This window comes from Leuresthes tenuis, unplaced genomic scaffold (assembly GCF_036924035.1).
Source record: "Leuresthes tenuis unplaced genomic scaffold, fLeuTen1.0.hap1 SCAF_24, whole genome shotgun sequence".
Classification (NCBI taxonomy): domain Eukaryota; kingdom Metazoa; phylum Chordata; class Actinopteri; order Atheriniformes; family Atherinopsidae; genus Leuresthes; species Leuresthes tenuis.
This window is the reverse complement of record NW_027325378.1, coordinates 2,132,364-2,146,811: the sequence shown is the minus strand read 5'-3', so window position 1 is coordinate 2,146,811 and position 14,448 is coordinate 2,132,364. Positions and strand designations below refer to the sequence as shown.

The 14,448-nt window shown below is 38.4% G+C and overlaps 9 non-coding genes across 9 annotated transcripts; all 9 read right to left on the bottom strand.

The window, feature by feature from the left end:
* Nucleotides 1-882: 882 nt before the first annotated feature.
* trnag-ucc (transfer RNA glycine (anticodon UCC)) lies at nucleotides 883-954 on the bottom strand. Its single transcript has one exon. It is a non-coding gene; the product is annotated as a tRNA-Gly (tRNA).
* A 1,282-nt stretch (nucleotides 955-2,236) lies between these two features.
* Nucleotides 2,237-2,308, bottom strand: trnag-ucc (transfer RNA glycine (anticodon UCC)). The gene has a single exon. It is a non-coding gene; the product is annotated as a tRNA-Gly (tRNA).
* Nucleotides 2,309-4,734: 2,426 nt separating this feature from the next.
* trnag-ucc (transfer RNA glycine (anticodon UCC)) lies at nucleotides 4,735-4,806 on the bottom strand. The gene has a single exon. It is a non-coding gene; the product is annotated as a tRNA-Gly (tRNA).
* Nucleotides 4,807-5,948: 1,142 nt separating this feature from the next.
* trnag-ucc (transfer RNA glycine (anticodon UCC)) lies at nucleotides 5,949-6,020 on the bottom strand. The gene has a single exon. It is a non-coding gene; the product is annotated as a tRNA-Gly (tRNA).
* A 1,640-nt stretch (nucleotides 6,021-7,660) lies between these two features.
* Nucleotides 7,661-7,732, bottom strand: trnag-ucc (transfer RNA glycine (anticodon UCC)). Its single transcript has one exon. It is a non-coding gene; the product is annotated as a tRNA-Gly (tRNA).
* A 1,362-nt stretch (nucleotides 7,733-9,094) lies between these two features.
* trnag-ucc (transfer RNA glycine (anticodon UCC)) lies at nucleotides 9,095-9,166 on the bottom strand. Its single transcript has one exon. It is a non-coding gene; the product is annotated as a tRNA-Gly (tRNA).
* Nucleotides 9,167-10,308: 1,142 nt separating this feature from the next.
* trnag-ucc (transfer RNA glycine (anticodon UCC)) lies at nucleotides 10,309-10,380 on the bottom strand. Its single transcript has one exon. It is a non-coding gene; the product is annotated as a tRNA-Gly (tRNA).
* A 1,301-nt stretch (nucleotides 10,381-11,681) lies between these two features.
* Nucleotides 11,682-11,753, bottom strand: trnag-ucc (transfer RNA glycine (anticodon UCC)). Its single transcript has one exon. It is a non-coding gene; the product is annotated as a tRNA-Gly (tRNA).
* A 1,142-nt stretch (nucleotides 11,754-12,895) lies between these two features.
* On the bottom strand, nucleotides 12,896-12,967 carry trnag-ucc (transfer RNA glycine (anticodon UCC)). Its single transcript has one exon. It is a non-coding gene; the product is annotated as a tRNA-Gly (tRNA).
* Nucleotides 12,968-14,448: the final 1,481 nt, after the last annotated feature.

The window sequence follows — 14,448 nt, the reverse complement described above, 5'->3', positions numbered from 1 at the left end:
GTCGGTACTCTCACTCTGATTGGCCGATCTTTAGCTGAGCTCTGATTGGTCGGTCTACAGCTTCAGTAAATTATGTGAGCATTCACCATACCTATGCTAAGAATAGCATGTAAAATTCTGTTATACCACTTTCTTGATCTGTGGGGAAAGAGTTAGGTCTTCATTCTTTGATCTGCAGTGTCAATGCACCCCATGAATGAATTATAATATCATTACTTTTTAAAAGATTACTGTAATCTGATTACTTTTGAATTATTACTGTAATCTGATTACTTTTATAAAATTACTGTAATCTGATTACTTTAGTAAGATTACTGTAATCTGATTACTTTAAAAAATATTACTGTAATCTGATTACTTTAATAATATTACTGTAATCTGATTACTTTTTAAAATATAACTGTAATCTGATTACTTTAATGATATTACTGTAATCTGATTACTTTAATAATATTACTGTAATCTGATTACTTTAATGATATTACTGTAATCTGCTTACTTTTAGAAATATTACTGTAATCTGATTACTTTAAAAAATTATTAGTGTAATCTTATTTTTTATAAGATTACTGTAATGTGATTACTTCCTGCATGAAAATGTTTCATATTTTCAACGTTATTTTTAACACTGGGATTTCGGTTGTGTTAAAGTTTCAGCGGAATTTTTCATTACTGACAGAGTTAAGAAGTGTCAGTAAAGATTTATTTGCGTTCAAGATACAGTCATGAGAAGAGCTGCATCTGGCAGGCCAACGCCTGGATTAGGGTATGGAAACATCTGTGCAGCAAGATCTTGTTGATCTTTTTTCAGTAGTTATTTCTAAGTCGTCACTGATATGTTTCCAGCCCAGTAACTCTGCTGAGTCTCCTGAAAACGGTCGCTGCGTTGGCCGGCAATCGAACCTGGGTCAACTGCTTGGAAGGCAGCTGTGCTCACCACTATACCACCAACGCTGTAGTACACCACATCTGGCCCATCTGGAGTGAGTCCGAATGCTAAGTGCTTCAGGGTCAGCTGCGGTCACATCATGCGGCCCATACTTCACACCAGAGGTCCACCGAGCAACTTCGTGTGACTCTGTGGCGCAATGGTAGTGCGTCTGACTTCAGATCAGAAGGTTGTGAGTTCAAATCAGATTGGCGCCTTGATTGTTTCCTGAGACACCACAATCAAAAGTGTTTAACAGACTTATTACAGTAATAAGGTGAGAGTGATCATATTGGTCGGTCTGTACTCTCACTCTGATTGGCTGATCTTTAGCTGCTCTCTGATTGGCCGATCTTTAGCTGCAATCTGATTGGTCGGTCGGTACTCTCACTCTGATTGGCCGATCTTTAGCTGCGCTCTGATTGGTCGGTCGGTACTCTCACTCTGATTGGCCGATCTTTAGCTGAGCTCTGATTGGTCGGTCTACAGCTTCAGTAAATTATGTGAGCATTCACCATACCTATGCTAAGAATAGCATGTAAAATTCTGTTATACCACTTTCTTGATCTGTGGGGAAAGAGTTAGGTCTTCATTCTTTGATCTGCAGTGTCAATGCACCCCATGAATGAATTATAATATCATTACTTTTTAAAAGATTACTGTAATCTGATTACTTTTGAATTATTACTGTAATCTGATTACTTTTATAAGATTACTGTAATCTGATTACTTTAGTAAGATTACTGTAATCTGATTACTTTAAAAAATATTACTGTAATCTGATTACTTTAATAATATTACTGTAATCTGATTACTTTTTAAAATATTACTGTAATCTGATTACTTTAATGATATTACTGTAATCTGATTACTTTAATAATATTACTGTAATCTGATTACTTTAATGATATTACTGTAATCTGATTACTTTTAGAAATATTACTGTAATCTGATTACTTTAAAAAATTATTAGTGTAATCTTATTTTTTATAAGATTACTGTAATGTGATTACTTCCTGCATGAAAATGTTTCATATTTTCAACGTTATTTTTAACACTGGGATTTCGGTTGTGTTAAAGTTTCAGCGGAATTTTTCATTACTGACAGAGTTAAGAAGTGTCAGTAAAGATTTATTTGCGTTCAAGATACAGTCATGAGAAGAGCTGCATCTGGCAGGCCAACGCCTGGATTAGGGTATGGAAACATCTGTGCAGCAAGATCTTGTTGATCTTTTTTCAGTAGTTATTTCTAAGTCGTCACTGATATGTTTCCAGCCCAGCTCTGCTGGGTCTCCTGAAAACGGTCTCTGCGTTGGCCGGCAATCGAACCTGGGTCAACTGCTTGGAAGGCAGCTGTGCTCACCACTATACCACCAACGCTGTAGTACACCACATCTGGCCCATCTGGAGTGAGTCCGAATGCTAAGTGCTTCAGGGTCAGCTGCGGTCACATCATGCGGCCCATACTTCACACCAGAGGTCCACCGAGCAACTTCGTGTGACTCTGTGGCGCAATGGTAGTGCGTCTGACTTCAGATCAGAAGGTTGTGAGTTCAAATCAGATTGGCGCCTTGATTGTTTCCTGAGACACCACAATCAAAAGTGTTTAACAGACTTGTGAGAGTGATCATATTGGTCGGTCTGTACTCTCACTCTGATTGGCTGATCTTTAGCTGCTCTCTGATTGGCCGATCTTTAGCTGCAATCTGATTGGTCGGTCGGTACTCTCACTCTGATTGGCCGATCTTTAGCTGCGCTCTGATTGGTCGGTCGGTACTCTCACTCTGATTGGCCGATCTTTAGCTGCGCTCTGATTGGTCGGTCGGTACTCTCACTCTGATTGGCTGATCTTTAACTGCGTTCTGATTGATCGGTGTGTACTCTCACTCTCATTGGCTGATCTTTAGCTGCTCTCTGATTGGCCGATCTTTAGCTGATTACTTTTAATTATTACTGTAATCTGATTACTTTTACAAGATTACTGTAATCTGATTACTTTAGTAAGATTACTGTAATCTGATTACTTTAAAAATATTACTGTAATCTGATTACTTTTAGAAATATTACTGTAATCTGATTACTTAAAAAATTATGAGTGTAATCTTATTTTTTATAAGATTACTGTAATGTGATTACTTCCTGCATGAAAATGTTTCATATTTTCAACCTTATTTTTAACACTGGGATTTCGGTTGTGTTAAAGTTTCAGCGGAATTTTTCATTACTGACAGAGTTAAGAAGTGTCAGCTAAGATTTATTTGCGTGCAAGATACAGTCATGAGAAGAGCTGCATCTGGCAGGCCAACGCCTGGATTAGGGTATGGAAACATCTGTGCAGCAAGACTTGTTGATCTTTTTTCAGTAGTTATTTCTAAGTCGTCACTGATATGTTTCCAGCCCAGTAACTCTGCTGGGTCTCCTGAAAACGGTCCCTGCGTTGGCCGGCAATCGAACCTGGGTCAATTGCTTGGAAGGCAGCTGTGCTCACCACTATACCACCAACGCTGTAGTACACCACATCTGGCCCATCTGGAGTGAGTCCGAATGCTAAGTGCTTCAGGGTCAGCTGCGGTCACATCATGCGGCCCTTACTTCACACCAGAGGTCCACCGAGCAACTTCGTGTGACTCTGTGGCTCAATGGTAGTGCGTCTGACTTCAGATCAGAGGGTTGTGAGTTCAAATCAGATTGGCGCCTTGATTATTTCCTGAGACACCACAATCAAAAGGGTTTAACAGACTTATTACAGTAATAAGGTGAGAGTGATCAGATTAGTCGTAACTCTGTATTGGTCGGTTTGTACTCTCACTCTGATTGGCCGACCTTTAGCTGCTCTCTGATTGGCCGATCTTTAGCTGCAATCTGATTGGTCGGTCGGTACTCTCACTCTGATTGGCCGATCTTTAGCTGCGCTCTGATTGGTCGGTCGGTACTCTCACTCTGATTGGCCGATCTTTAGCTGAGCTCTGATTGGTCGGTCTACAGCTTCAGTAAATTATGTGAGCATTCACCATACCTATGCTAAGAATAGCATGTAAAATTCTGTTATACCACTTTCTTGATCTGTGGGGAAAGAGTTAGGTCTTCATTCTTTGATCTGCAGTGTCAATGCACCCCATGAATGAATTATAATATCATTACTTTTTAAAAGATTACTGTAATCTGATTACTTTTGAATTATTACTGTAATCTGATTACTTTTAAAAATATTACTGTAATCTGATTACTTTAATAATATTACTGTAATCTGATTACTTTTTTAAAATGTTACTGTAATCTGATTACTTTAGTAATATTACTGTAATCTGATTACTTTTAGAAATATTACTGTAATCTGATTACTTTAATGATATTACTGTAATCTGATTACTTTAATAATATTACTGTAATCTGATTACTTTAATGATATTACTGTAATCTGATTACTTTTAGAAATATTACTGTAATCTGATTACTTTAAAAAATTATTAGTGTAATCTTATTTTTTATAAGATTACTGTAATGTGATTACTTCCTGCATGAAAATGTTTCATATTTTCAACGTTATTTTTAACACTGGGATTTCGGTTGTGTTAAAGTTTCAGCGGAATTTTTCATTACTGACAGAGTTAAGAAGTGTCAGTAAAGATTTATTTGCGTTCAAGATACAGTCATGAGAAGAGCTGCATCTGGCAGGCCAACGCCTGGATTAGGGTATGGAAACATCTGTGCAGCAAGATCTTGTTGATCTTTTTTCAGTAGTTATTTCTAAGTCGTCACTGATATGTTTCCAGCCCAGCTCTGCTGGGTCTCCTGTAAACGGTCGCTGCGTTGGCCGGCAATCGAACCTGGGTCAACTGCTTGGAAGGCAGCTGTGCTCACCACTATACCACCAACGCTGTAGTACACCACATCTGGCCCATCTGGAGTGAGTCCGAATACTAAGTGCTTCAGGGTCAGCTGCGGTCACATCATGCGGCCCATACTTCACACCAGAGGTCCACCGAGCAACTTCGTGTGACTCTGTGGCGCAATGGTAGTGCGTCTGACTTCAGATCAGAAGGTTGTGAGTTCAAATCAGATTGGCGCCTTGATTGTTTCCTGAGACACCACAATCAAAAGTGTTTAACAGACTTATTACAGTAATAAGGTGAGAGTGATCATATTGGTCGGTCTGTACTCTCACTCTGATTGGCTGATCTTTAGCTGCTCTCTGATTGGCCGATCTTTAGCTGCAATCTGATTGGTCGGTCGGTACTCTCACTCTGATTGGCCGATCTTTAGCTGCGCTCTGATTGGTCGGTCGGTACTCTCACTCTGATTGGCCGATCTTTAGCTGAGCTCTGATTGGTCGGTCTACAGCTTCAGTAAATTATGTGAGCATTCACCATACCTATGCTAAGAATAGCATTTAAAATTCTGTTATACCACTTTCTTGATCTGTGGGGAAAGAGTTAGGTCTTCATTCTTTGATCTGCAGTGTCAATGCACCCCATGAATGAATTATAATATCATTACTTTTTAAAAGATTACTGTAATCTGATTACTTTTGAATTATTACTGTAATCTGATTACTTTAGTAAAATTACTGTAATCTGATTACTTTAATAATATTACTGTAATATGATTACTTTAATGATATTACTGTAATCTGATTACTTTTAGAAATATTACTGTAATCTGATTACTTAAAAAAATTATTAGTGTAATCTTATTTTTTATAAGATTACTGTAATGTGATTACTTCCTGCATGAAAATGTTTCATATTTTCAACGTTATTTTTAACACTGGGATTTCGGTTGTGTTAAAGTTTCAGCGGAATTTTTCATTACTGACAGAGTTAAGAAGTGTCAACAAAGATTTATTTGCGTTCAAGATACAGTCATGAGAAGAGCTGCATCTGGCAGGCCAACGCCTGGATTAGGGTATGGAAACATCTGTGCAGCAAGACTTGTTGATCTTTTTTCAGTAGTTATTTCTAAGTCGTCACTGATATGTTTGCAGCCCAGTAACTCTGCTGGGTCTCCTGAAAACGGTCGCTGCGTTGGCCGGCAATCGAACCTGGGTCAACTGCTTGGAAGGCAGCTGTGCTCACCACTATACCACCAACGCTGTAGTACACCACATCTGGCCCATCTGGAGTGAGTCCGAATGCTAAGTGCTTCAGGGTCAGCTGCGGTCACATCATGCGGCCCTTACTTCACACCAGAGGTCCACCGAGCAACTTCGTGTGACTCTGTGGCTCAATGGTAGTGCGTCTGACTTCAGATCAGAGGGTTGTGAGTTCAAATCAGATTGGCGCCTTGATTATTTCCTGAGACACCACAATCAAAAGGGTTTAACAGACTTATTACAGTAATAAGGTGAGAGTGATCAGATTAGTCGTAACTCTGTATTGGTCGGTTTGTACTCTCACTCTGATTGGCCGACCTTTAGCTGCTCTCTGATTGGCCGATCTTTAGCTGCAATCTGATTGGTCGGTCGGTACTCTCACTCTGATTGGCCAATCTTTAGCTGCGCTCTGATTGGTCGGTCGGTACTCTCACTCTGATTGGCCGATCTTTAGCTGAGCTCTGATTGGTCGGTCTACAGCTTCAGTAAATTATGTGAGCATTCACCATACCTATGCTAAGAATAGCATGTAAAATTCTGTTATACCACTTTCTTGATCTGTGGGGAAAGAGTTAGGTCTTCATTCTTTGATCTGCAGTGTCAATGCACCCCATGAATGAATTATAATATCATTACTTTTTAAAAGATTACTGTAATCTGATTACTTTTGAATTATTACTGTAATCTGATTACTTTTAAAAATATTACTGTAATCTGATTACTTTAATAATATTACTGTAATCTGATTACTTTTTTAAAATGTTACTGTAATCTGATTACTTTAGTAATATTATTGTAATCTGATTACTTTTAGAAATATTACTGTAATCTGATTACTTTAATGATATTACTGTAATCTGATTACTTTAATAATATTACTGTAATCTGATTACTTTAATGATATTACTGTAATCTGATTACTTTTAGAAATATTACTGTAATCTGATTACTTTTATAAGATTACTGTAATCTGATTACTTTAGTAAGATTACTGTAATCTGATTACTTTTGAATTATTACTGTAATCTGATTACTTTTATAAGATTACTGTAATCTGATTACTTTAGTAAGATTACTGTAATCTGATTACTTTAAAAAATATTACTGTAATCTGATTACTTTAATAATATTACTGTAATCTGATTACTTTTTAAAATATTACTGTAATCTGATTACTTTAATGATATTACTGTAATCTGATTACTTTAATAATATTACTGTAATCTGATTATTTTAATGATATTACTGTAATCTGCTTACTTTTAGAAATATTACTGTAATCTGATTACTTTAAAAAATTATTAGTGTAATCTTATTTTTTATAAGATTACTGTAATGTGATTACTTCCTGCATGAAAATGTTTCATATTTTCAACCTTATTTTTAACACTGGGATTTCGGTTGTGTTAAAGTTTCAGCGGAATTTTTCATTACTGACAGAGTTAAGAAGTGTCAGTAAAGATTTATTTGCGTTCAAGATACAGTCATGAGAAGAGCTGCATCTGGCAGGCCAACGCCTGGATTAGGGTATGGAAACATCTGTGCAGCAAGATCTTGTTGATCTTTTTTCAGTAGTTATTTCTAAGTCGTCACTGATATGTTTCCAGCCCAGCTCTGCTGGGTCTCCTGAAAACGGTCGCTGCGTTGGCCGGCAATCGAACCTGGGTCAACTGCTTGGAAGGCAGCTGTGCTCACCACTATACCACCAACGCTGTAGTACACCACATCTGGCCCATCTGGAGTGAGTCCGAATGCTAAGTGCTTCAGGGTCAGCTGCGGTCACATCATGCGGCCCATACTTCACACCAGAGGTCCACCGAGCAACTTCGTGTGACTCTGTGGCGCAATGGTAGTGCGTCTGACTTCAGATCAGAAGGTTGTGAGTTCAAATCAGATTGGCGCCTTGATTGTTTCCTGAGACACCACAATCAAAAGTGTTTAACAGACTTATTACAGTAATAAGGTGAGAGTGATCATATTGGTCGGTCTGTACTCTCACTCTGATTGGCTGATCTTTAGCTGCTCTCTGATTGGCCGATCTTTAGCTGCAATCTGATTGGTCGGTCGGTACTCTCACTCTGATTGGCCGATCTTTAGCTGCGCTCTGATTGGCCGATCTTTAGCTGCAATCTGATTGGTCGGTCGGTACTCTCACTCTGATTGGCCGATCTTTAGCTGCGCTCTGATTGGTCGGTCGGTACTCTCACTCTGATTGGCCGATCTTTAGCTGAGCTCTGATTGGTCGGTCTACAGCTTCAGTAAATTATGTGAGCATTCACCATACCTATGCTAAGAATAGCATGTAAAATTCTGTTATACCACTTTCTTGATCTGTGGGGAAAGAGTTAGGTCTTCATTCTTTGATCTGCAGTGTCAATGCACCCCATGAATGAATTATAATATCATTACTTTTTAAAAGATTACTGTAATCTGATTACTTTTGAATTATTACTGTAATCTGATTACTTTTAAAAATATTACTGTAATCTGATTACTTTAATAATATTACTGTAATCTGATTACTTTTTTAAAATGTTACTGTAATCTGATTACTTTAGTAATATTACTGTAATCTGATTACTTTTAGAAATATTACTGTAATCTGATTACTTTAATGATATTACTGTAATCTGATTACTTTAATAATATTACTGTAATCTGATTACTTTAATGATATTACTGTAATCTGATTACTTTTAGAAATATTACTGTAATCTGATTACTTTAAAAAATTATTAGTGTAATCTTATTTTTTATAAGATTACTGTAATGTGATTACTTCCTGCATGAAAATGTTTCATATTTTCAACGTTATTTTTAACACTGGGATTTCGGTTGTGTTAAAGTTTCAGCGGAATTTTTCATTACTGACAGAGTTAAGAAGTGTCAGTAAAGATTTATTTGCGTTCAAGATACAGTCATGAGAAGAGCTGCATCTGGCAGGCCAACGCCTGGATTAGGGTATGGAAACATCTGTGCAGCAAGATCTTGTTGATCTTTTTTCAGTAGTTATTTCTAAGTCGTCACTGATATGTTTCCAGCCCAGCTCTGCTGGGTCTCCTGTAAACGGTCGCTGCGTTGGCCGGCAATCGAACCTGGGTCAACTGCTTGGAAGGCAGCTGTGCTCACCACTATACCACCAACGCTGTAGTACACCACATCTGGCCCATCTGGAGTGAGTCCGAATACTAAGTGCTTCAGGGTCAGCTGCGGTCACATCATGCGGCCCATACTTCACACCAGAGGTCCACCGAGCAACTTCGTGTGACTCTGTGGCGCAATGGTAGTGCGTCTGACTTCAGATCAGAAGGTTGTGAGTTCAAATCAGATTGGCGCCTTGATTGTTTCCTGAGACACCACAATCAAAAGTGTTTAACAGACTTATTACAGTAATAAGGTGAGAGTGATCATATTGGTCGGTCTGTACTCTCACTCTGATTGGCTGATCTTTAGCTGCTCTCTGATTGGCCGATCTTTAGCTGCAATCTGATTGGTCGGTCGGTACTCTCACTCTGATTGGCCGATCTTTAGCTGCGCTCTGATTGGTCGGTCGGTACTCTCACTCTGATTGGCCGATCTTTAGCTGAGCTCTGATTGGTCGGTCTACAGCTTCAGTAAATTATGTGAGCATTCACCATACCTATGCTAAGAATAGCATTTAAAATTCTGTTATACCACTTTCTTGATCTGTGGGGAAAGAGTTAGGTCTTCATTCTTTGATCTGCAGTGTCAATGCACCCCATGAATGAATTATAATATCATTACTTTTTAAAAGATTACTGTAATCTGATTACTTTTGAATTATTACTGTAATCTGATTACTTTAGTAAAATTACTGTAATCTGATTACTTTAATAATATTACTGTAATATGATTACTTTAATGATATTACTGTAATCTGATTACTTTTAGAAATATTACTGTAATCTGATTACTTAAAAAAATTATTAGTGTAATCTTATTTTTTATAAGATTACTGTAATGTGATTACTTCCTGCATGAAAATGTTTCATATTTTCAACGTTATTTTTAACACTGGGATTTCGGTTGTGTTAAAGTTTCAGCGGAATTTTTCATTACTGACAGAGTTAAGAAGTGTCAACAAAGATTTATTTGCGTTCAAGATACAGTCATGAGAAGAGCTGCATCTGGCAGGCCAACGCCTGGATTAGGGTATGGAAACATCTGTGCAGCAAGACTTGTTGATCTTTTTTCAGTAGTTATTTCTAAGTCGTCACTGATATGTTTGCAGCCCAGTAACTCTGCTGGGTCTCCTGAAAACGGTCGCTGCGTTGGCCGGCAATCGAACCTGGGTCAACTGCTTGGAAGGCAGCTGTGCTCACCACTATACCACCAACGCTGTAGTACACCACATCTGGCCCATCTGGAGTGAGTCCGAATGCTAAGTGCTTCAGGGTCAGCTGCGGTCACATCATGCGGCCCTTACTTCACACCAGAGGTCCACCGAGCAACTTCGTGTGACTCTGTGGCTCAATGGTAGTGCGTCTGACTTCAGATCAGAGGGTTGTGAGTTCAAATCAGATTGGCGCCTTGATTATTTCCTGAGACACCACAATCAAAAGGGTTTAACAGACTTATTACAGTAATAAGGTGAGAGTGATCAGATTAGTCGTAACTCTGTATTGGTCGGTTTGTACTCTCACTCTGATTGGCCGACCTTTAGCTGCTCTCTGATTGGCCGATCTTTAGCTGCAATCTGATTGGTCGGTCGGTACTCTCACTCTGATTGGCCAATCTTTAGCTGCGCTCTGATTGGTCGGTCGGTACTCTCACTCTGATTGGCCGATCTTTAGCTGAGCTCTGATTGGTCGGTCTACAGCTTCAGTAAATTATGTGAGCATTCACCATACCTATGCTAAGAATAGCATGTAAAATTCTGTTATACCACTTTCTTGATCTGTGGGGAAAGAGTTAGGTCTTCATTCTTTGATCTGCAGTGTCAATGCACCCCATGAATGAATTATAATATCATTACTTTTTAAAAGATTACTGTAATCTGATTACTTTTGAATTATTACTGTAATCTGATTACTTTTAAAAATATTACTGTAATCTGATTACTTTAATAATATTACTGTAATCTGATTACTTTTTTAAAATGTTACTGTAATCTGATTACTTTAGTAATATTACTGTAATCTGATTACTTTTAGAAATATTACTGTAATCTGATTACTTTAATGATATTACTGTAATCTGATTACTTTAATAATATTACTGTAATCTGATTACTTTAATGATATTACTGTAATCTGATTACTTTTAGAAATATTACTGTAATCTGATTACTTTAAAAAATTATTAGTGTAATCTTATTTTTTATAAGATTACTGTAATGTGATTACTTCCTGCATGAAAATGTTTCATATTTTCAACGTTATTTTTAACACTGGGATTTCGGTTGTGTTAAAGTTTCAGCGGAATTTTTCATTACTGACAGAGTTAAGAAGTGTCAGTAAAGATTTATTTGCGTTCAAGATACAGTCATGAGAAGAGCTGCATCTGGCAGGCCAACGCCTGGATTAGGGTATGGAAACATCTGTGCAGCAAGATCTTGTTGATCTTTTTTCAGTAGTTATTTCTAAGTCGTCACTGATATGTTTCCAGCCCAGCTCTGCTGGGTCTCCTGTAAACGGTCGCTGCGTTGGCCGGCAATCGAACCTGGGTCAACTGCTTGGAAGGCAGCTGTGCTCACCACTATACCACCAACGCTGTAGTACACCACATCTGGCCCATCTGGAGTGAGTCCGAATACTAAGTGCTTCAGGGTCAGCTGCGGTCACATCATGCGGCCCATACTTCACACCAGAGGTCCACCGAGCAACTTCGTGTGACTCTGTGGCGCAATGGTAGTGCGTCTGACTTCAGATCAGAAGGTTGTGAGTTCAAATCAGATTGGCGCCTTGATTGTTTCCTGAGACACCACAATCAAAAGTGTTTAACAGACTTATTACAGTAATAAGGTGAGAGTGATCATATTGGTCGGTCTGTACTCTCACTCTGATTGGCTGATCTTTAGCTGCTCTCTGATTGGCCGATCTTTAGCTGCAATCTGATTGGTCGGTCGGTACTCTCACTCTGATTGGCCGATCTTTAGCTGCGCTCTGATTGGTCGGTCGGTACTCTCACTCTGATTGGCCGATCTTTAGCTGAGCTCTGATTGGTCGGTCTACAGCTTCAGTAAATTATGTGAGCATTCACCATACCTATGCTAAGAATAGCATTTAAAATTCTGTTATACCACTTTCTTGATCTGTGGGGAAAGAGTTAGGTCTTCATTCTTTGATCTGCAGTGTCAATGCACCCCATGAATGAATTATAATATCATTACTTTTTAAAAGATTACTGTAATCTGATTACTTTTGAATTATTACTGTAATCTGATTACTTTAGTAAAATTACTGTAATCTGATTACTTTAATAATATTACTGTAATATGATTACTTTAATGATATTACTGTAATCTGATTACTTTTAGAAATATTACTGTAATCTGATTACTTAAAAAAATTATTAGTGTAATCTTATTTTTTATAAGATTACTGTAATGTGATTACTTCCTGCATGAAAATGTTTCATATTTTCAACGTTATTTTTAACACTGGGATTTCGGTTGTGTTAAAGTTTCAGCGGAATTTTTCATTACTGACAGAGTTAAGAAGTGTCAACAAAGATTTATTTGCGTTCAAGATACAGTCATGAGAAGAGCTGCATCTGGCAGGCCAACGCCTGGATTAGGGTATGGAAACATCTGTGCAGCAAGACTTGTTGATCTTTTTTCAGTAGTTATTTCTAAGTCGTCACTGATATGTTTGCAGCCCAGTAACTCTGCTGGGTCTCCTGAAAACGGTCGCTGCGTTGGCCGGCAATCGAACCTGGGTCAACTGCTTGGAAGGCAGCTGTGCTCACCACTATACCACCAACGCTGTAGTACACCACATCTGGCCCATCTGGAGTGAGTCCGAATGCTAAGTGCTTCAGGGTCAGCTGCGGTCACATCATGCGGCCCTTACTTCACACCAGAGGTCCACCGAGCAACTTCGTGTGACTCTGTGGCTCAATGGTAGTGCGTCTGACTTCAGATCAGAGGGTTGTGAGTTCAAATCAGATTGGCGCCTTGATTATTTCCTGAGACACCACAATCAAAAGGGTTTAACAGACTTATTACAGTAATAAGGTGAGAGTGATCAGATTAGTCGTAACTCTGTATTGGTCGGTTTGTACTCTCACTCTGATTGGCCGACCTTTAGCTGCTCTCTGATTGGCCGATCTTTAGCTGCAATCTGATTGGTCGGTCGGTACTCTCACTCTGATTGGCCAATCTTTAGCTGCGCTCTGATTGGTCGGTCGGTACTCTCACTCTGATTGGCCGATCTTTAGCTGAGCTCTGATTGGTCGGTCTACAGCTTCAGTAAATTATGTGAGCATTCACCATACCTATGCTAAGAATAGCATGTAAAATTCGGTTATACCACTTTCTTGATCTGTGGGGAAAGAGTTAGGTCTTCATTCTTTGATCTGCAGTGTCAATGCACCCCATGAATGAATTATAATATCATTACTTTTTAAAAGATTACTGTAATCTGATTACTTTTGAATTATTACTGTAATCTGATTACTTTAGTAAGATTACTGTAATCTGATTACTTTAAAAATATTACTGTAATCTGATTACTTTAATAATATTACTGTAATCTGATCACTTTTTAAAATGTTACTGTAATCTGATTACTTTAATGATATTACTGTAATCTGATTACTTTTTAAAATATTACTGTAATCTGATTACTTATAAAAATTATTAGTGTAATCTGATTTTTTATAAGATTACTGTAATGTGATTACTTCCTGCATGAAAATTTTTCATATTTTCAACGTTGTTTTTAACACTGTCGTAATCAGATTGGCGCCTTGATTATTTCCTGAGACACCACAATCAAAAGTGTTTAACAGACTTATTACAGTAATAAGGGGAGAGTGATCAGATTAGTCGTAACTCTGTATTGGTCGGTTTGTACTCTCACTCTGATTGGCCGACCTTTAGCTGCGCTCTGATTGGTCGGGCTTTACTCTCACTCTGATTGGCCGATCTTTAGCTGCGCTCTGATTGGTCGGTCGGTACTCTCACTCTGATTGGCTGATCTTTAACTGCTTTCTGATTGATCGGTCTGTACTCTCACTCTGATTGGCTGATCTTTAACTGCTTTCTGATTGATCGGTCTGTACTCTCACTCTGATTGGCCGACCTTTAGCTGCGCTCTGATTGGTCGGGCTTTACTCTCACTCTGATTGGCCGATCTTTAGCTGCGCTCTGATTGGTCGGTCGGTACTCTCACTCTGATTGGCCGATCTTTAGCTGAGCTCTGATTGGTCGGTCTACAGCTTCAGTAAATTATGTGAGCATTCA